The 19,468-nt window shown below is 32.5% G+C and overlaps 1 long non-coding RNA gene across 1 annotated transcript in view; it reads left to right on the top strand.

Annotated features, from left to right (window-relative positions):
* LOC147825320 (uncharacterized) overlaps positions 1-18,989 on the top strand; it is a 34,448-nt gene extending 15,459 nt beyond the window's left edge. The window contains exons 2-3 of the long non-coding RNA XR_015440762.1: positions 15,648-15,701; positions 18,940-18,989. This is a non-coding gene — a long non-coding RNA (uncharacterized LOC147825320). The remainder of the gene's footprint in view (positions 1-15,647; positions 15,702-18,939) is intronic.
* The last annotated feature ends 479 nt before the right edge of the window (positions 18,990-19,468 follow it).

The raw sequence follows: 19,468 nt of genomic DNA, 5'->3' as shown, positions 1-19,468 counted from the left end.
ATGTATGGGATTGGTCAATGGAAACAGGGCACTTGTGAATTCTCCTGTAGCTTTTATGAGTCACTTAAAGTCACTGGTTATCATCAGAGGTTAAAATCAGAAAGACAATAGCCAGAAAAACTAAGCTGCTTTCCTACATATATAAAAGCCTTGCTTCTTTCCTTTGTGATTGTCAAATAGTGCCAGAGGAATTAAACTGTTGTTCATCCCCCAGGCTGTATCCTTTTCTTTCTTTAAAAGTTGGTGCTTTCTGGGGTTCCAGGTCTCCCTTTGGAGAGACTTTTATTAAAATAAAAATCAACAGTAAACTCACAATAGCCAGGCTTGCATACTTCTCTAAGGGATAAGCATGACTTGGGACTATACTGTAATTAGTGTCACCCGGTTCATTAAGCCCAGATATGCATCAGACACCTAGGTGAGTGACCAGAACATCTGGACCACTTCCCAAAATATTAATGTTTTTGAAGTCATAGATAAGCCAAGGTTATGATGTCAACCATATTCCTTTGCTACATGACCTGCTTCCCTATTGAATCAATATTGGTTAAACTGCTAACTTGTAATCCTATAGGTTGATTGTGATTTGACCCACGTTCTACCCACCTTGTGACTTTGCTGTATAAATTAGCCCAGATGAAAGGCATTGGTGGAAACCTCTACTGTCTCTCAGGAGCTATTCCTAGTCCCCAATAAACCTTTCCTACTCTTAACTGCCTTTACCCTTTGGAATTCATTCTTTGATTTCAGGGGACATGAACTCAGCATATCTGATACCTAGCAGGTTAGTAGTTATATTTCTCCTATATCAGTGAGCTCAGGAACCCATCTCCAACCAGTCACCACCTCCTAACAGTAATTCAACTATAGCACGCCCCATAGTCCAATAACATTTACCAAGCCCCACTTTATTAGTTTTATTAAGAAGCTTAGGATATTTCACATAAATTTCTGAAAATCACTGAAAGATTTAGAAGAAGCAAGATTTTTAAAAATTGCTGAAGCGGGGCTGGGGATTCCCCTGTACTGGAAAGAAAATTGCTGAAGGGAACAAGTTATGTGAGATCTGCAATTATTTTTACATTAACTGAGGAAATTACATTACTTGAGGAAAATGAGTAGCACTGATTTTTAAATTTTAAATAATTTTAACTAATACCAAAAACATAAAAATTATATATTAATGAGGTACTACTATGTGATGTTTCGATGGATGTATACATTTTGTGATACTTAAATGATATTAAATTTGAAGAATGAAATGAAAGAAGTGAAAGAACAGATGAAATGGGGCAATTTTAAATACTATTTGACAAGTAGGAATTAAAACCACTACCAACAGTTGAGTTATGGTGAAGAAACAAAAGACTCAATGCCTCTTCCAGACATTCTAACTGTTCTTTGTGAGATGGCAATGTAAAGGTTTGTTCTGTAATACTACCTAATCTCTGTATTTACAGATATCTTCTATAAGCTACTCAGCCTCTTGAAGTCATTAGAGACTTTAGTCTCAGGTCATGTTTATCCTCTTCACTCTAAATCTTCCCATTTTCTCATGTTGTCTTTAATGATAAAAAATTCAGCACCTGGCTTCTGGGTTTCCTCAGTTCTAATATTCTTTGGGTAACCTGCTCCAAAACCCAGACACCTTAGATTGCTAGTGACAATCTTCTCTGTTTTCAATTCATTTTTTTTCATAATTTTCTTATCTGTCTGTTTTCAACCCCCAACTTGAAATATACTCCACTTATCTGAGTTAATATGAAGCATCCTTCAGAATTTAAGACCATTTATAAATCAGTTTCTTACCCACAGTCTAAATAAATCTCTTTCCTTGCTCCATTCTTTGACCATAAAATTTTATTTTCTTACCTTGATTTTGACATAGTGTATTTCTGCATACTTGTTTTGGAAAGTTTAAGTTTAATATTTAAAAATGGCTCTATTGTCACCACCAAAGTATCACTAGTCAGTTTCCTTTCATGAGCATCTAAATTATCTCTATTGTCAGCAACTGACAGATAATAACAGAAAAAGCAGATTTGGCTTGAAAGTAGAGAGGGAAGATAAGCATAATTTGATGTGCTTTATTCTGTGTATAGATATTTTTCCCTCACAAAATTTCATGTTTTTATCTCTCTGAAAGAGATGTAAGACTAACCATTGTCCTGTGCATAAGACACAAATTCTTAGAAGCAGGTTGTCTATGTTCAAATACAATTTCTTCACTGATTATTTGGACAAACAAAAATATTTACCCAATTTTTCTGATTCCTCCTCTTTGAAACAAGCACAATAATACAGACTTGTATATAGCTTTGTGAGATTTAATTGAGCTGATACAATCTAAGGGCTTAGAAGATTGATTATTGTGCTTAAAAATATTAGTTATAATTTCTATTACACTTGTTGAAATTATTGCTATCCTTAAATTTAGAGAAGAGGCAATTAACCCTAGAACTGCAGTAAAAACTGTATTACAAAATACCTGCAAACAATTCAAATAATGATATTATAATTACTGTTGTTAACAGATTGCTACTCACCTACTCATTTTTATACCTGTGACTTCAAATACATTCTTATTTCTTTAGTTAAGTAAATAGTTAAAAACTTTTCATATTATAAATAATTCTATCTAGTGTTCTTTTTTTTTTTTTTTTTTTTCAGTACTGGGAAATGAACTTAAGACCTTGTGAGTATCAGGCAGCCATGGCAACACTGAGCTACATCCCTGGCCCTCTATCTATTGTTCTAAAGTAATTTAAATAATCATTTTACTTAATTCAGTTTATAGTTACTCTCGTCAGTTTAGCTATATGAATATTTAGTTTAAAAATCCTAAATGAATAAAAAGTAAAATGAGGCAGAACAAAAGAATGGCAGACTAGAGGCAGCCTGTACTCACAAATTTCTCTGGAATATTCATTCAAAGCTTCAGACAGATCTGTAAGAGGATAGGTGAACAGAGAAAAGTATGAGACTATGACTAGAGAGAGGTAGTAACCAGGGGAAACCCTGAAATATTGTTAATTAGAAAAATAAATGAATCGCACACTCTGGAACTAAACGAATAGTAGCTCAGAGGGAGAGAGAGATCTTCCCCTCCTATGCAGAAGTAAAAGCTCAAGACTCTCTCAGGAGCACTGGCTCTGCCATGGGAAAGAGGTACAGCCCATGCAGACAGGATATCTGACTACAGTACAGTGAACAGAGCCAAGAGTGGTAATTCCAATCTTGTCTCCCGAGATTTAGACAGGGCCAGAGTGAGAATCTGGACCCTAACCTTCACAGAATAACAGAAAATGGACTTAGGCTGAGGTGGGGAGGAATCCCACTTCGAGTAACTCCCTCTGCATAGGTGCAGAAAACCCAGAAATTTCCATAATGTCAAGATATGACTATGACTCCAGTACTACAAAGAGAGTGACTACCAATCATAGTGATTAAAGTTGCTGCTAGACAGTGGTAACTCTGACACAGTAAAACTAAAACTGCATGATCTGGAGAGAGACCTCACACTTCAGCTCACAGAGACCCTAAATCTGAGCTGGGATATTGACACTAGTATAGATAGCCCAACATAGCACCAGATTGAAAGTAGCAATTAATATAATCATGTGATGTTTTGCAGTGGAAGAAGATATGTCAGGTAGTACAATTACAGGGGTCATTAAGGACTGGGAACTAGTGGTCCCTAATATGCAGCTGTGTACCCACAGCCCCATAAATCTGCACTAAGGCACTCAAATGGAGACAGCAAGGCACAGTCAGAGCCAGAATGTGATGATTCCAAAAGCATAGTTTGGAAATTTATGGAGACCTATTTGCAGTTTTGGGCCTGACTAAACACTACATAAATGACACATTTGCAAGTAATTTAGATCTTCCACCCTCCTCTCTCATGTGTGTGGAAGAGTTTAAGTTAGTAAATTGGATTTAACTCAGCCACACTCTGACTCACCAAATTCCAACCCACAATCACAGAGGGGTGAAACTCAGCCTCCTGAAAGCTCCATAGGTCATTCTCATATTTGTACTCGGGGAGGAGAAATCTCGACTAAGTTGGACTCCAGTGTAAATACCATCTCAAGGAGAAATAGTAGACATTATTTTTGTGATGCTGTTTCTTTTGAAAGTGCCAGGGGATATAAATGTGTTTGTAGGTGCTTACAATTGCTAGTTATTGCTTTTAATTCTTTGTCTATGATATTATGTTCTCCTACACCAATGGTAGTTTCATAGGGTTTGCTATACAGTATTTTTGTTATTCATTAATTGATTTCAATCTCCATGTATCTTCTCTCACTTTTCATTTAAATTTCCTCCTCATACCTTGTTTCATTTCTTCAAATGCTCTTAAATCTCCCATCTATCCCCCTTTTCTTATCTATAGAAACTATCATTAAAACTAATTTTTCCTTCCTTTCTCTGAGTACATGTGTTGAGCATATGCGAACTGTATATACAACTCTGTATGAGTGTTAATTATTACTTTCACTTCTATGGTCATATCATGATTTCTCAGATTTTCCCTCAGCAAGAATTGTTTCCAGTGTTTCTGGTTTGTGTTTCTGCTAATTTATTCATTAAATCCAATCACCATATGCCTTCTTACCTCCCTTTATACTTCCTCCTTCTTTCCTTTCTTCCTCCTTCCTTCCCTCCTTCTTTCTTTTTTTCCATTAGTTCCTTTTCTTTCTTTTTCCTTTCTCATATGTCATATTTCCTTTTTACTTTTTTATGTGTCATATTTAATTGCAGTTCTTATAGATAATCTCTTTTTGCAAATACAAATGTTAGTTTATTTGTACTTTGAGTTATTACTGAGGTATTTATATTTATAGTCATATTTTGGAGTTGTTTGAATTAGACTTTCCATTTTCCTCTTTGTTATCTCTTTTTTTCTCTTCCCTTTCTCTGTTTTTTTATTTGTTTGTTTTCTCCTTTTCTTCCCTATGGATGATTTGGGTTCTACTTTTACTTACTTATTGAATTTTTAGCCATATCGCTTTTTATAATTTTAAGAATTTTAAGAATTATCATATGCAAGTGTTCATATTATTTGCAGTTAATATTGCACTGCTTAAAAATAGAAACTTTATAACCATACATGTCTGTGTCCTCCAAAATTCATGTTCTGTGCTAAAAATATACCAGATTTCATTATATTTTTCCTAAGATATCCAAACTTACCAAATAAAAAGACCAATACTCAGTTCAGTTTAAATACCAGCTAAATGACAGTATTCAGTGTAAATAAGTCCCATCCAATATTTGAAACATATTCATAAGAAATATTTATTCTTTATTTGATTTCAAATTTAAAGAATTCCAGAATTTACCTGGAAACGCTCTAAACAGCTCCATAATAAATATGATGCAGTCATAGTTATTTAAAAGATGTTAAGAAAAAAAGTAGTCCTTTATAGTTATTAAGAGAGTTCTCAATTTTTAAAATTTCTTCCTGAAAAGGTTTTCTCCATTACTTCTATTACTATTCTTTTCTATTACTTCTCTCTTTATTTTAGGGTGCTATTTAGCAATTAATTGAGTATCTGATTTAACTAGTTATACAATTCAATTCTAACTATTTTATTTGAGTTGGTCTGCTCTATTGTTCATGACATATTATTTTCATTGAGTTTTCGGTTTCCTTTTAAACAACTCTCTTCCTCTCTCATGGAAATATTTTTAGGAGTGAAGAATACCTGCTAGAACTCCCTGATTCATAAATAAGTTTATCTTTCCCTAAACTCAAATCTGTTTTTCACTTTCAATCTTGAGTATTTGTAACAGAATTCATTACGTCTTTTGTCCTTACTTGTATGGACATCCAATATGAGTTTATGTCTAACATCCCACATCATCACACACAGATCTTTATACCTCTTTTTCTGACTCTATCTCCTACCTACTTGATTCCTAAAATTCCACCCTACTGCCTGAAGCTTATGGCAAGCTATCAAAAAGTTTCTAAATCTGTTTTAAATATTCCCTTTACTTCTTATTTAAAAGTATTGATCTCTTCTAGGGTTATTCTTTTATGCATAACTTCAAGTTTTACTTATTTCTTTTCCTAACCACTACAGTCTCTTAAAAGTCTCAGTATCAAGTATCATAATTTCACTATCATTCATCCTCTTTCCAACTCATTTCTCTTATTGTTTTGACTTGATGCCTGGAACTACATTTTCTTGGACCTATAAACATTTTACTGCTACTCACAAACTGCAGGTGCTCACATCTCTCTTTATATGACTTAGATTCATGCACCATTTAAAAAATCATTTCCTAGTATCAGTTGATTTGGGGTCACCTGGATGTCTGTATCTTTGTAGCTGAAGTTAACTTAAGGAAAACACAGGACAATGTAGGTAGAACTCACTTTAAATTCATGACTATGATCTCAGATGGTTACCAAGAATTGCTCCAGTATGGTTTAATTGTATGTAATCTCTCAAACTCCTGGATGACCATTTAATTCCTTTTTCCCCCTAAGTCTCCAAAACTTTTTCATCCTCTGTACTTTCAGCTGGTTTTGGTTTTTACTACATCACTGTCAAAACCGAAGCCACTGAAATAGATCATACAAAAGTTCCTTATTACACCTATTACTTTTATAATTTTTTCCTCCTTAGCTGAACAAAATCTGACCCTTTCTTATATGTAAGAATCTCACCCCTTCTGATCCCTTCTAAGACAATATATTTATCACTTTTTTTCCATCTTACACTAATATTTTGAAAATACTTATCGGATTATTCTATAAGTATACACAGTTGTTATTTTCTGCAATTTATTATATGTGCTGCCAAAGTAAGCACAATTTTCTGCAATTTATATACATTAATAATCACACACACAGGATATTATGTTGCTATTCACTAACAGTCACACACACACACACACACACATGTACACATACACAAACACATGCACAGGATATTATGTTGTTACCCACACTGAGCTTCAAATCCTGGGCTCAAGCAATTCTGCTGCCTCAGTCTCCAGCACAGTGGGGACTAAAGGCATGCACCGCATGCAAAACTAGTGTACAAAACTAGTGGCCCCCATACAAAATTAGTCTTAAACATATAGTCCTCCTTCCACAAAAGGTTGATTTTTCTTTTTCCTTTTTAGAAAAGAATCTTCTTAAACTTTTTTATGCAGAATATCTCTAATTGTTCTCTTTCTGTGTTCACTTAAACTAATCCAATAAGACTTGTCAACATTACTCATGCTGGAAATCTGCTTTTGACACCATTGAGCTGTCTAACTTCCTTTAGGTCAAGTAAGTGGGGCAGAAGCTACCCAGGTGAATTTTGTGTAACAATGTGAAAATTTTACTGGCAGGCTTAGACTTCTACATTCATAATAAAACTTGTTTTATTAAATGAATTTAATGATACTATCATAAGAAATATACAACTATACCAGATGTAATGTGAAGTACTTGGATTTATGAAATTTGAAAGAAATATAATACAAGAAAAAAAAAGATACATAGAAAAGATGAGAATATAAGTCCTACAAGGCATACTGGAAATTTTATTCCCCATTTGTATAAAGAATATAATGTCATATAATGATCATGTTATGATTATTATATTGACATTTATTAATCAATCTGTTACTCACCCATTTCATTACAATCATAGATGAAGTAGGATAAAGAAGATCTAGCTACTAAACTATACATAATTTCAAAATTGTGTAATTTAACATGTCTTAAACAGCTAAGGCAGAGGAGTCAGTTGCATATATCATTATAATCTATAACTATATTGCTATACTTGTTCAAATTCTATCCCTTTCCTTACCTATGATAGAAGTACTATAGATAGAGTGGAATAATTTCTTTGAAAAACTTCATTATGCACTTTCCAAAAATATCTATGTAATTACTTTATTCATTTCTGCGTCATTCAAATAAAATTTTGTTCGTGCTTATTTTTGTCAATGTCAAAAACTCTGCTAGTGAACAAGTTTTTTATGTATCTATTATCGTATATGGTTGTGAATAATCCACAAAAATAAACATTATCTTTTAATGTAAAATATCAGACTTGGCAGATCCCATTAGGTGTTCAGTAAATAAATACATTTTAAAATATGAACAGAATAGATTTGCCCTGCTGTTGCTTTAAGTAACCTAAAATGTTCTATCTTTGGCTTATGTAACTACTACTATTTATAGTACATTAATGGAAATTCTGTAGGAAGCTAGGGGTGTAAGGTCACACACTAAAGACACTAAAATTTTTGCAAAGAATGTCTGTTTAATTTTCAGAGCATTTGTGTGAAATAGTCTTGTTTTCCCTTGAGTTTATCCTTTAGCTCTGAAATATTTACTACCCAAAAAAGAATAAAAATAAAAATCCTACAAAAGATAGGAAATTAAATATGTTGAAATAAACTTGATTAATTCTGAAACAGTAGGAGAACCCAGCATTAAAATGCTACCACAAATTTTCAGTTAGATATAGAAATGGACTAAAATCCAATAATGCAATATGATACATCATATACATCATATTCCTTGCCTATATTAGTTTCCTCAAATAATATTACTCAAAAAATATGAAACAATGCTTTAACTTTGATAGAAACTTTAGCCTTATATTTGGAAAAATGATCAGATTTCAGTCTTCAGACAACTAGAATTATGCAAGACTCCATTTTAATTTTTAATTCACCCTATTGTGGTAATTTCTGTGACCATAATAGGAAACTAACACACCCCAGATCTCATCAACAACTAGCTATTAAAAGTACAATATAGCTAAAGATAATCTTCAAAGAAAAATGTATGTGAATGTGTGGGTGTGGGTGTGAGAGGGAAAATGCTCAGGTTTAGCAAGTAGGAACTTTGTCTCAAATATTGTGGGGTTTTTTTTTTGGTAATATGGAGATGTAGTGAGAAACTCTATGTGGTACACAGAGTAATATCTTGTCAAAAATGTCCACCTTAATCTCCAGAAGCCATGAATATGCCATGGAACAAGAGAATTAAGGTATCAGATGACATTAGGGTTGATAATGAGTAGATTTTAAAATAATGACAAGATCCTGGGCTTAATGTGATCACAAGGATCCTTAAAGGTGGAAAGGAGTTACTAAATGGTCTGTATCAGGGAGATAAAGAATGAGTGTCCACTGCTGGTTGTAAAGATGAAAGAGGCCATGAGCTAAGGAGTGTAAGCAACCTCTAGAAGCTAGAAAAGATAAACAAAGTAAAACAAAACCAGTTCCTCTAATGGGACCTCCAGAAAAGGACAGCTATGATAACATCTTAAATTTAGCACAGTAAAACTGATTTCAAATTTCTGAACCAGAGATCTATACGGTATTACAAATATTACAATTTTAGGTTGCTTTCAGCCACGAAATTTGCCTATGTATTAGAGCAAAGTAGAAAATTATAGCAAGGATTTTTCTGACCATGAGATATTGAGAAAGATAGGTAATAGTAACCTGATAAAATTTGTATTTATATTTGTGAATATCAAAATACTAAGGTCCAAATTGACTTGCCTTCAAAGACTGCAGATTATGTTATCAGTTTGGAGATTTATTCAGAAACTCTGATTATCTCTGCTTCATGTTATTTCTACTCTTGCTCATAGTAATCAACCACAGTGATCTGAACCAGAAGAAAAGTACTATGCATTAGGCAGGACTCACTTAAAAAAATCATTCATTAAAATTTTAACAATGCCTTCCTATATTTTCATTCTGACAAAGAACAATGATTTTCTCATCTATTTCTCTTTCACTCTGTGTCTAAGAAAATCCTTGTTATAATAACATTTTTGTTATAACTGCAATTTTGCACATCAGGCGACCTTGGCATCCATCTTGAACCTGACAGGACAAAATAAAGCTGTTAAATTGCCAAGCAAGTTGAGCTAGCCACTGATCCCCAAAATTGTTGTAACTGGTATTGGACCTGATGATGTTTATTGAGAAAGGTCAGGTACATTCTGGTTGGCTACAGCCTGCCTTCACTAACTTCACACATAAATCATTTTCTTCTGCTTTGAGGTGGGCAGATCCACCTCCCTTGCCTCAAACAAGAGACTTTTGTCTGTAAGTCTCCAACAATTTGTATTTTGTGCAATCTTGGAACTGTGTGCTTCTTCCTTTGGTTTCACAGTGTCTCTGTCGTTTGGCATTCAGTTTTCATGCCCCTGAACTGACTTTTCCTGAAACATTCACAAAGTAAATGTACAAATTCCTCTATAAATATTCTTTTCTACATACTCCTTTTTGTGTATATTGAGTTGTTCAAAACATACCAAAGGAAACCATTGTTGAATAAAGGCTATTACTGAATTCCTTGCAGCTTATTGGCAGCACATGACCAAATATTGCAGTTCAAATACATTAGTTCACTGGAAGATCTACTCTTTTACTTTCAGCACTTTTAGGATGCTGACAGCTCTCAAGTCACAACAAAGGAACAAAGCAGACATAAAGAATTATTGTAAAAGAAAGAAAATTACCAAAAAAAAAGTTCTTGTTTAATTTTCAGCCTTATTTTACTTTGGCTCTCTTTTCTATGGTGACTAAAAGAAACCTATTTTAGAACTTCTACCAGTACAATACTCCTGAGTATTGTAGCCTCTAAGTCACTTTTATCTTCCAGATGTAAATTTCTTAGATTACTGCCAAAAGAAATTCTATTGGAAAAAATAAATTTAGCTGGATATGGGGCAGTAGGACTGACACTGGAGACTGAAAAAGTACAGAGGCAAAGACTAAATGTGAGTAATAAATAAAGAATTATTCATGTGCTTTTCTTAAACCTTGTAATTTTAAGAAATGTAGCAACAGGTAAAAAATATAATGAGCATATGCTTAATAAATATAGTAGTTGGTTATCACTAACACCATTTTATTGGTATTCAAAATAACTCAATAGGCTTAGACATAGGAAAAGCATGTGGAGATATCAGCTAAGTGAAAACATTCCTATCATGGAGCTTCTATTAAAGTCCTGCTGAAACAAATCTGAATTTAATTTAAACTCCACAGGAAAGGGTGATCTTTGCCCTTCGATTGCTGCTTTTGCCTCAATACCATGGAGTAGATTTTTTTTATCAGCCATCTGTTCTTATATAAAACTGTATAACTGAAATGAATATTTTGTCGTTTGAATTTTACGGGTTTTCATAATCAAGAGTCATGATCTATATCTTCTATAAGCATATCATATAGAAAGAAAAAGTAGAAAACTTCCTAATATTCTGAATCAACTTAAGTGAGACATGATAATTTATGCATAAAAATCTTAACATTGTACTTGTTGGGTAATGTAAGCAGAAATGGAAGCCAATGAGAGTGTTGTCCCAACTGTTGTACTAAGTACAAATGAATGAATAAAATTTCCAGTGGAATATTCTTTCCTCTGATTATTTTCTACAATGCATAGCAAAAACTATTTTAGAGGCATATTAAAAATCTCAGTTTCTCTCTGTAAGTAAAAAAAAGAATATAAAGAATTATATAGCATTTGTTTAGTTAAGGTAGGCGAAAGAAGATTATTGTGTTTTCATAGGCTTAATTAATGTCACATTTCAAAGAATACTTGTTATATGCTGTATTTCTATATTCTAACTTCTAAAATCAGTTCTCATGAAGAGGGGGTGGAGAAATGGGGGCAAGTGTGTTGTGTTGGAAAAAACTCTGGAAGAGGAATCCATTCTATCATTTATGAATTGTTCTTTCTGACTACACAGATTCTGTTTTATAAATTGGATTTTCATTAAAGATATGTTTTAGCATGAGTATCAATCCTGAAATATTACCTGAGATGTATATTTTCTAGAGAAACTTTGAAGTTGCTTTAGTAAATTTATTTTGTATTTATTTGTATCTTAGATTCCATAGTTCTTTTTTACTAGTAAATATTCAGTATATTTTCTGGGGAAAATTAAATTTTATGTCTGTTAAAGTTTTTGAGAGAGGGGTCAGAGATTTAGCTCAGTGGTGCTGCCACCTGCCTCACAAGCGCAAAGTCCTGAGTTCCATCCCTGGTACCAAATAAATAAATAAATAAATAAATTAAATAAAGCATTTGAGAGAATACAGATTTGAAGAAAAATAATCACAGTCCTGAATAACATTTTAATAGAAAGTTGGAGATTTAAAATTTAGAGATTTGTTATTTAAAGACATAATCATGCTTTGCCATTTTTTTAATTGGACTAAAGGTTCAGGGTTTGGAATATTCATAGATTATTTGAACTATAGCTATTAATCATAACTTTATAGGAAAGGGAACCTTTAGACTGTTGATAATTAAAAATTTAGCTTTAGATGAAAAACAGTGACTGTACAAGTTATAATAACTGTGTTTCATGATCAAATCTCAAAATTTCTAAGTCATAAAATGGAGCAGCCATGAGGCTTGTATTTTAACTATTACATGGCTAAAAACAAGGAATAATGATTCTCATGAAGATCATACATATGGAAATGCAAAAGAGTTAAAATATCATTAAAAATATTCTGGAGGTAAAATGAAAGAATTTGGGAGTACCAAAAATTTGAAGAAAAATTGGATAGACAAATGACTAAGTTGATATTTAGAATTGTTCTTTTGTTTGATTTTGTTACTAATTAATCATCAATATAATCAATTAAAATATATTTTTAATTTCAATACATAAAATTTTAATGGGAAATTATAACTATAAAGAAGAAAATATCATATCCTTTTAGATTATCTTATGAGTAGATACCATTTAACAGCCTTAATTTTTATGACCAGGCTTAAACCCCACACCTAAACATTGATTTAAATTTTCTGGCATGAAAATAAATATTAGCAGTTTTAAAATGTGTTCACAACATAATTTAAAGTTAAGAATCGTTGTAATCCATAGTCATTTCTTTATCTATTAAATAATGAAAGCTATGGTAACACAACCTTAAGAAGGAAACATATCCTAATTTTAGTATTCAAGCATAAATGAATCCACCATCATGACCAAAAATATTAATATTGTAAAGGCTAAAAGGTCCTGCATATTCACATTTTTAAAAAGCAAGGCTAAAGATTGTCTTAAATACAATTTATGGAAAACTTGTGGTAAGTCGGAGGCTGTTCTCTGCACTTTGCATACATTAACAAATTTAAAATGCACAATAAATATTTATTACATTGATTAAAAAAATGGAAAGGGACACATATAAGTTTGGTGTACTTTGTTCAAGGTCACATGTGCATTTCCTTCTGGAATCAGAGTATCTATTCAGTTTGTTCTGTTCCAGAATCCATACTCAGTGTCACAGAGTTTTTAATGGTCTTATGAAACTCCTGACTCCTTTCACATTTTTCTTCTCATGGTAAGATGGTGTTATTTCTTAAAGCAGATACTCTAGAAATGATATAAATATCTGATAGAAAAAATATGTTACAAAAAAAGTGGGCAAATATGAATAAATTATAGGCACAAAATAGTAACAAATAATAGTATACTTTAATAAGTACTATGATTTGTAAAAGAGTGAATTATTTTATACATTTTAGACCTTATTTACACTTTCAGTTTCTCACACTAGAGAAATTATTCAGTATTTAAACATGTGTGTCCTATTTATTTCACTTGAGTATCTCCTCAATGTGCATCCATATAGCTATAAATGCCTCTAGTTTTTCATTTTTTATGGCAGAATAATACTCCATTTTATTAAAAAACCACACTTTCTTTATCCAGTCTCCAGTTGATGGGCATTTGGGCTGTTTCCAAGTTTTAGCTAATACAAACTGTGTTGCTATGAACTTGGGTGCACATATATCACTGTGGTATGATTCTTTTAATTCTTTGGGGAAGATACAGGGAAATAGCTGGGTCAAATGGGACTTCCAGTCCTAGTTCTTTGAGGTATCTCCCTACTGATTTCCACAGTGGTTGCACCAGTCTACACTCCCACCAGCAGTGGAGCAGGGTTCCTCCTTCCTCACAGACCCGCCAGCATTTGTTATTGGTTGCTTTCATGATGGCAGCCATTCTTTCTGGGGGGAGGTGGAATCTCAGGGTTGTTTTCATCTGCATCTCTCGAATAGCCAGTGATGTTGAACATTTTTTCATATGTTTATTTGCTATTTCTGCTTCTTTGTCTGAGAAATGTTTTATAAGTAATAAATTCATTAAAATTTGGAAATGCAGAATTTTTATCATGTGACAAAATTAAAATATTTGCTAATAAATTATGATTTCTTTTGATATTAACTTTAAAATTGATGTGAATCCAATAGGAAAAAACCCCAGAATTTCTGCAAAATTATTTTGACTGGGTCAGCAGCAACTGATAATGTGTATACAATTATATGAAGATACATTTATTCACTTGTTTGTGAAAATCAAGAAAAGTGTGCCCCAAACTTCCCCAATAAAATTTAATTGTAGTTTTAGTATCCCAAATGTGACAAGATGCTGCTGCTTTTTAATGTCTTATAATGTATGACTCAGATAGGTCTGTAAAAAGTACAGACGTTTTTTAAAATTAACAATTGACTAGTTGTTTGGATATTTTATAGAAAGAATTCCATGCAAGTGGCAAGTGATATTGTATGTAATAGATGCTTTTTAGCTGAACCTGCACATCTGGTACCAAAAACTAGGTGAACAGAAATGTATTATTCCCCAAATTTCTGAGGGTAGAAAATCAAGGTCAATATTGGTTTCTTCATCTTGCTTTGTATAGGCAAGAAAAGGATTGTAAAAGTTTTTCACCATAAAAGAAGAAATGGCAAATGAGGAGATACACATGTTCAACTTGACTTTTCAACATTGCATTATGTATACATATATTGTATCATCACATAATACTCATAAAATTAAATAAACAATATCTTTTTCTCACAAATGTAAGATTCATGGATGTGATCTTATATCAAGAGACAAACTAACAAAAGAAAAGCATATAAAACCATATAAACTTGGCCATCTGCTCTGTGTATCTTTTTTTTAATCTTGAAGTTTTATGGTTAGTTTATTAAGTTCAATGGTGAAAGTTATCAGAAGAATATTCTCCTGAGAGTTATTTTTTCTTAGCAAAAAAGAAAGGAAAATTAAAAACCTCTCAGCACAGCCACAGATGCTGTGGCTGTGGAGCTCTCCGGAGGTGGTGCATCAGTCCTCTGAGTCACTCGTTGGGCCATCAGGGTTGTAGTCTGGGTCGTCCTCAACATCCTCCAGCTCCAAGTCATCCAATTCCTGGAACAAAGACTCATCTACTTCCACATTATTTCCAGCATCCTCCAAGAACTGGATATCAGATGTGTCAAGATTATGATCATTTTCAAACAGCTCTTTGCAATTTAATTTATTTTTTCCTGCTTGCTCTTCTTCTTTTATCCATTTCTTTTTTAATTTCCAAGAGTTCTGCATCAAACTTGGCTTTCCAACATAAGAAATTCTCAACTGTAATGGGGTGCCATGGAATAATTGCTTTTCTGCTTCTTTTTCTTTTAGTTTCTTTTCTTCCTCTCTTCTCGTTTTTATCTGATCTACTCTTTCATTTAATTTTTCTTGCACTGCTGTCACTAGAGTACAGATCATGACCACACCAAGATTTTCCTCAGCCTGTAATGGTAATAATTTTAAAATGTCTATGACATCATTGTCTTCTAGGTTTTGCTGGGAAAATATTTCATAAGGAGGAGCTTCATCTGGGTGTTTTTCACTGTAAGTAAACTTGAGGGTAGTCTGGACAGTTTCATCATTTTCTCCAGCCTCAGATGCCACACTGATGGTGAAGCTGGGTGGATTTTCTGATAATACTGTGAAGGAGTGGGGTTAGATGGACTCCGGAGCCTCCAACTCGTTTCGCGGCTCCTCACTGGCTGTAGTCTGTCATCGCGGCCCTGGCTGCTGCCCATGGGCCAGGCCCGGCCTGTTGAGCCACAGCCCTGCGCCGCTCTTGGCCTGCTCTGTGTATCTTGTCATACAATTCCCAATCTCTAGTAATTATTATTCTACTCTCAGGTAGACACAGAAGAGCTAGCATCATGTTTTCTCTCTCAATTTTTATTTTCCAACAAAAATATCTTGTGTAATTGTATTAATTTAAAATGAAGTAAACTGATCAATGGTGCAAAGTTAAAGCTGTTAAAAGCATTATTACCAATTTTTTAGACATAAGAAATAAAACATTATATCCTGACTATTTTTAGAAAATAAAGCATGAGATTAGAAAATAAGTTCTTTTTTCACAAAAAGATTTTCTGGAGTAAGTTCTTATAAGAAATTATTTTTATATCCTTATTTTTAATATTGGCAATTACTTTCTACTTTATTGTTTTTTCCACAATTTTATTTGATATATGTTTAAATCTATTGATTTGGTTAGCAACAATTATATTATGTTGTCTGATATGCAGCTTTTATTATCACCAAGACTTTATGTATTATGTGAGGAAAGTTGAGATATATTTATACTTTTCTTTTTCTTTCAACATGAAGATAATCCACTCTTGATACTTTTTCCACCTTTTTCTTCAAGTTACTAAAATCTTGAAGCAATAGTTTATATCTTATTAAAATTTATACCTACTAGATTGTGAATAAGTGTATTTCTCTTCCAAAAATTTTTCCTAAAAATTTGTTAACCTTTTATCCATAGTTAAATTTCCCTTCATTTTACAGGACTAAGTCTAGTGTTTGAAAGAATTTACTTATTGAATTTAAGATATTCCTAAACTTTTGTGATTATCTTCTTCATCATAGTTATTTTTTCTGTTTTTGTTACACACGTAACAAATGAAGATAATCTTTCTATAAAAGTAAAGTGCATCCCCATCCTTGACTACTCTCAATTCCCAAACCATTCTACATCAGAAATTAGCATTGTTTTCTGTGAGGACTGGAAGCATCATGATCATTTAGTGTATATTTGCAGTCATACATGTGTGTATGTACATATACACACATAATTATTTCCCATAGAAAGAAGAGAACAACATAAAATATGCAGTTTCAATTTGTCATTTAATATATCTTTAAAATTTCTAATATCTGTTCATAGAATGTTATACATTTTATAAAATATTGCCTTTATTTCCTAGATGGATATAAAATACCAAGTACATACTGAAAATATTAAGGTTATCTCCAATTTTTTTCATTGTATGAACAATCATAGCAGGAATATTTTTTTATTAGGTAGGTTTTTAACCTTTACACAGCTGTTAAATTTACCAGTACTGTAGTATCTTGACACATACCATAGCAATCAATAAACAGTGTGACTGAGTTTAAATAAGCAAATGTTTGGAATGGTCATACAGCAAAAAGTTTATTTTAATATGGCACATATTTTATGAAAATTATCAGCAATCTTAGTAAATAAAAACAGCAATAATACTACAGCAATTCTAATGGAATGTCCTCTTGAATGGCCAAATGATGAGAGTAATTTTCTGTTTGACAACAAAATGATACAAAAGATGCTATGTAATCATTTTAAATTGAGCTTGTAGTTCTGAAGCAGAGTTTTTCACTTCAAACTACAGAAAAATAATTATTTTGAGAGGTGTCATGTATGAACCAGATTTAGCCTTTAAAATTAGTGAAGGTTGTTTTTAATGTTTTCTAAAGATAAGCAGAAATGGATGTAGAATCCTATTTTATGATGACATATTTAATATTACTTTAATGGAAGAAGATAGAATGACAATTTTTTTAAAGATAATTATAATGCAGATGTGAATAGAGAAGATAAAATAAGTATTTGTAGTTAATGTTTTCTATGATGCTTTCCCAGAATTTTTAGTTATTTCCCTAAAATAACGTGGTTTGAGCATTTTGACAGAAAAAGAAAAAAAAAAGACATTAGTTGTGAACTATTGTTGGTCCTTAAATGGAAAAATTGATCTTAGGCTGTGGCTAACTGAGGTACACACCCCTGGTCTTCAGGCAGCAGATATGTGCTACAGGCTCCAGGGTGAAGAGGGGCATGACAAATAATACAGATGGACCAGCCTTTTGAGATTAAAAACTGAATGATAAAGAAATCCAAAATTGGACAACATTCTTTTGTGATTTTCTTCCTTACAAAGTAAATTTACTTTTTAGCTTTATGCTTTTCTCACTTTTTTGCCTGAACATTGCCTTCTTCTGACTTGTATTTATGTTTAAGGATTTCCCTTCTTAGCAATTATATGCATATTTCAGTGGACTGGAAGCAAGGGGTGCCAGAGTTAACTTTTTAGGATCAGTTGTTAGTTATAGTACTATTTTGTCTATTATAGTTTTCTGAAGTTTCCAAGAAGTTATTGCTTAAGGTTAGATTCAGTCTCTAGGTCAGCAATATCAGAACAATCAGTCAAACCCAATTATATGAAATATCTAACTATGGGGCATAATTAGTAAGCCTTTCAGTACTGTATTGTAGTCTGGGTAGGAGCAGAATAACTTTTTTAATGAGGTCAATGCCAATCCACAGAAGAAATCACTTTGATGGAATAATATTCTCTTATTTTGCATGGATTCATTCAGAGATTTTTATTAATCTTTTGAGGTTGTCAAAATATAATACCATAAACTAGATGATTCAAAGCATAAAATTTTTTTTTTCCTTATAGTTCTTGAGACTGGAAGTCCAAAATTAAGGTGCTAGCACAGTTGACTTCTGATGAAGTTTTTCCCTGTGGTATGTAGATGAGTGACTTCTGCCTGTTTTCTCTCATGCAACTTTTTCTCCAGCCACACAGAAAGATTTCTGGGCACCGGGACAATAGGTTTAGAAACCCACACTTATAACCTTATTTAACATTGATTTCTGTATTAAGATACCTAGTTTAAGAGACAATCACATTGGAGGTTAGGGCTTCTTTGAATGAATTTTTGAGAAACACAATTCAGTCTATAACTAATATAAAAACAATATATACTATAATACATAAAAATCTTTCACGCTTGATAGGTCATGATGCTAACTACTCAGGATGGGCTTGTGGAGAATGACTACTGCAGTGCCTTGGTAAGTCTTTATAAAGTGATTTTTGTTCTAAATATAATTATTTTATTGACCATTTTGGCTTCATTAAACCATAAATTAAATCTACCTAGTATCATAAAGTTAATTTTAATTAGTATATATTTGCCATACATAATAATTATCTAGTATCATAAAATGTGTAACACATTAACTCCTCAACAGTAATATTTACTTGCACAAATTTACACTTATCAAATTAAATGCACAAAAATCTCTGTATAGCACAATAGCAATAACTAATATTTCTCAGTTGGATGCTACTATATTGTACAGGTAATAGCTATAGTTATCAGAAAGTATTATACTCAGCAAAAAATTAACTGTATCAATGTGCTCTCATATCCTAAGAAAGCGCTAATTTGCTTTCATTACTTGAATATCTACCTTTCTAATTAAAAAATAACATTTTTCTATTACTGATTCACCTTAATATTACTGTTGTAGTATGAGTTCT

This window comes from Heterocephalus glaber, unplaced genomic scaffold, assembly GCF_053883595.1.
Source record: "Heterocephalus glaber isolate CG9 unplaced genomic scaffold, H.glaber_assembly_v1.0 deba00001504, whole genome shotgun sequence".
In the NCBI taxonomy this organism is placed as follows: Eukaryota; Metazoa; Chordata; class Mammalia; order Rodentia; family Bathyergidae; genus Heterocephalus; species Heterocephalus glaber.
Note: the sequence above shows the minus strand (reverse complement) of the source record. Positions and strands in the feature narration are given on the sequence as shown.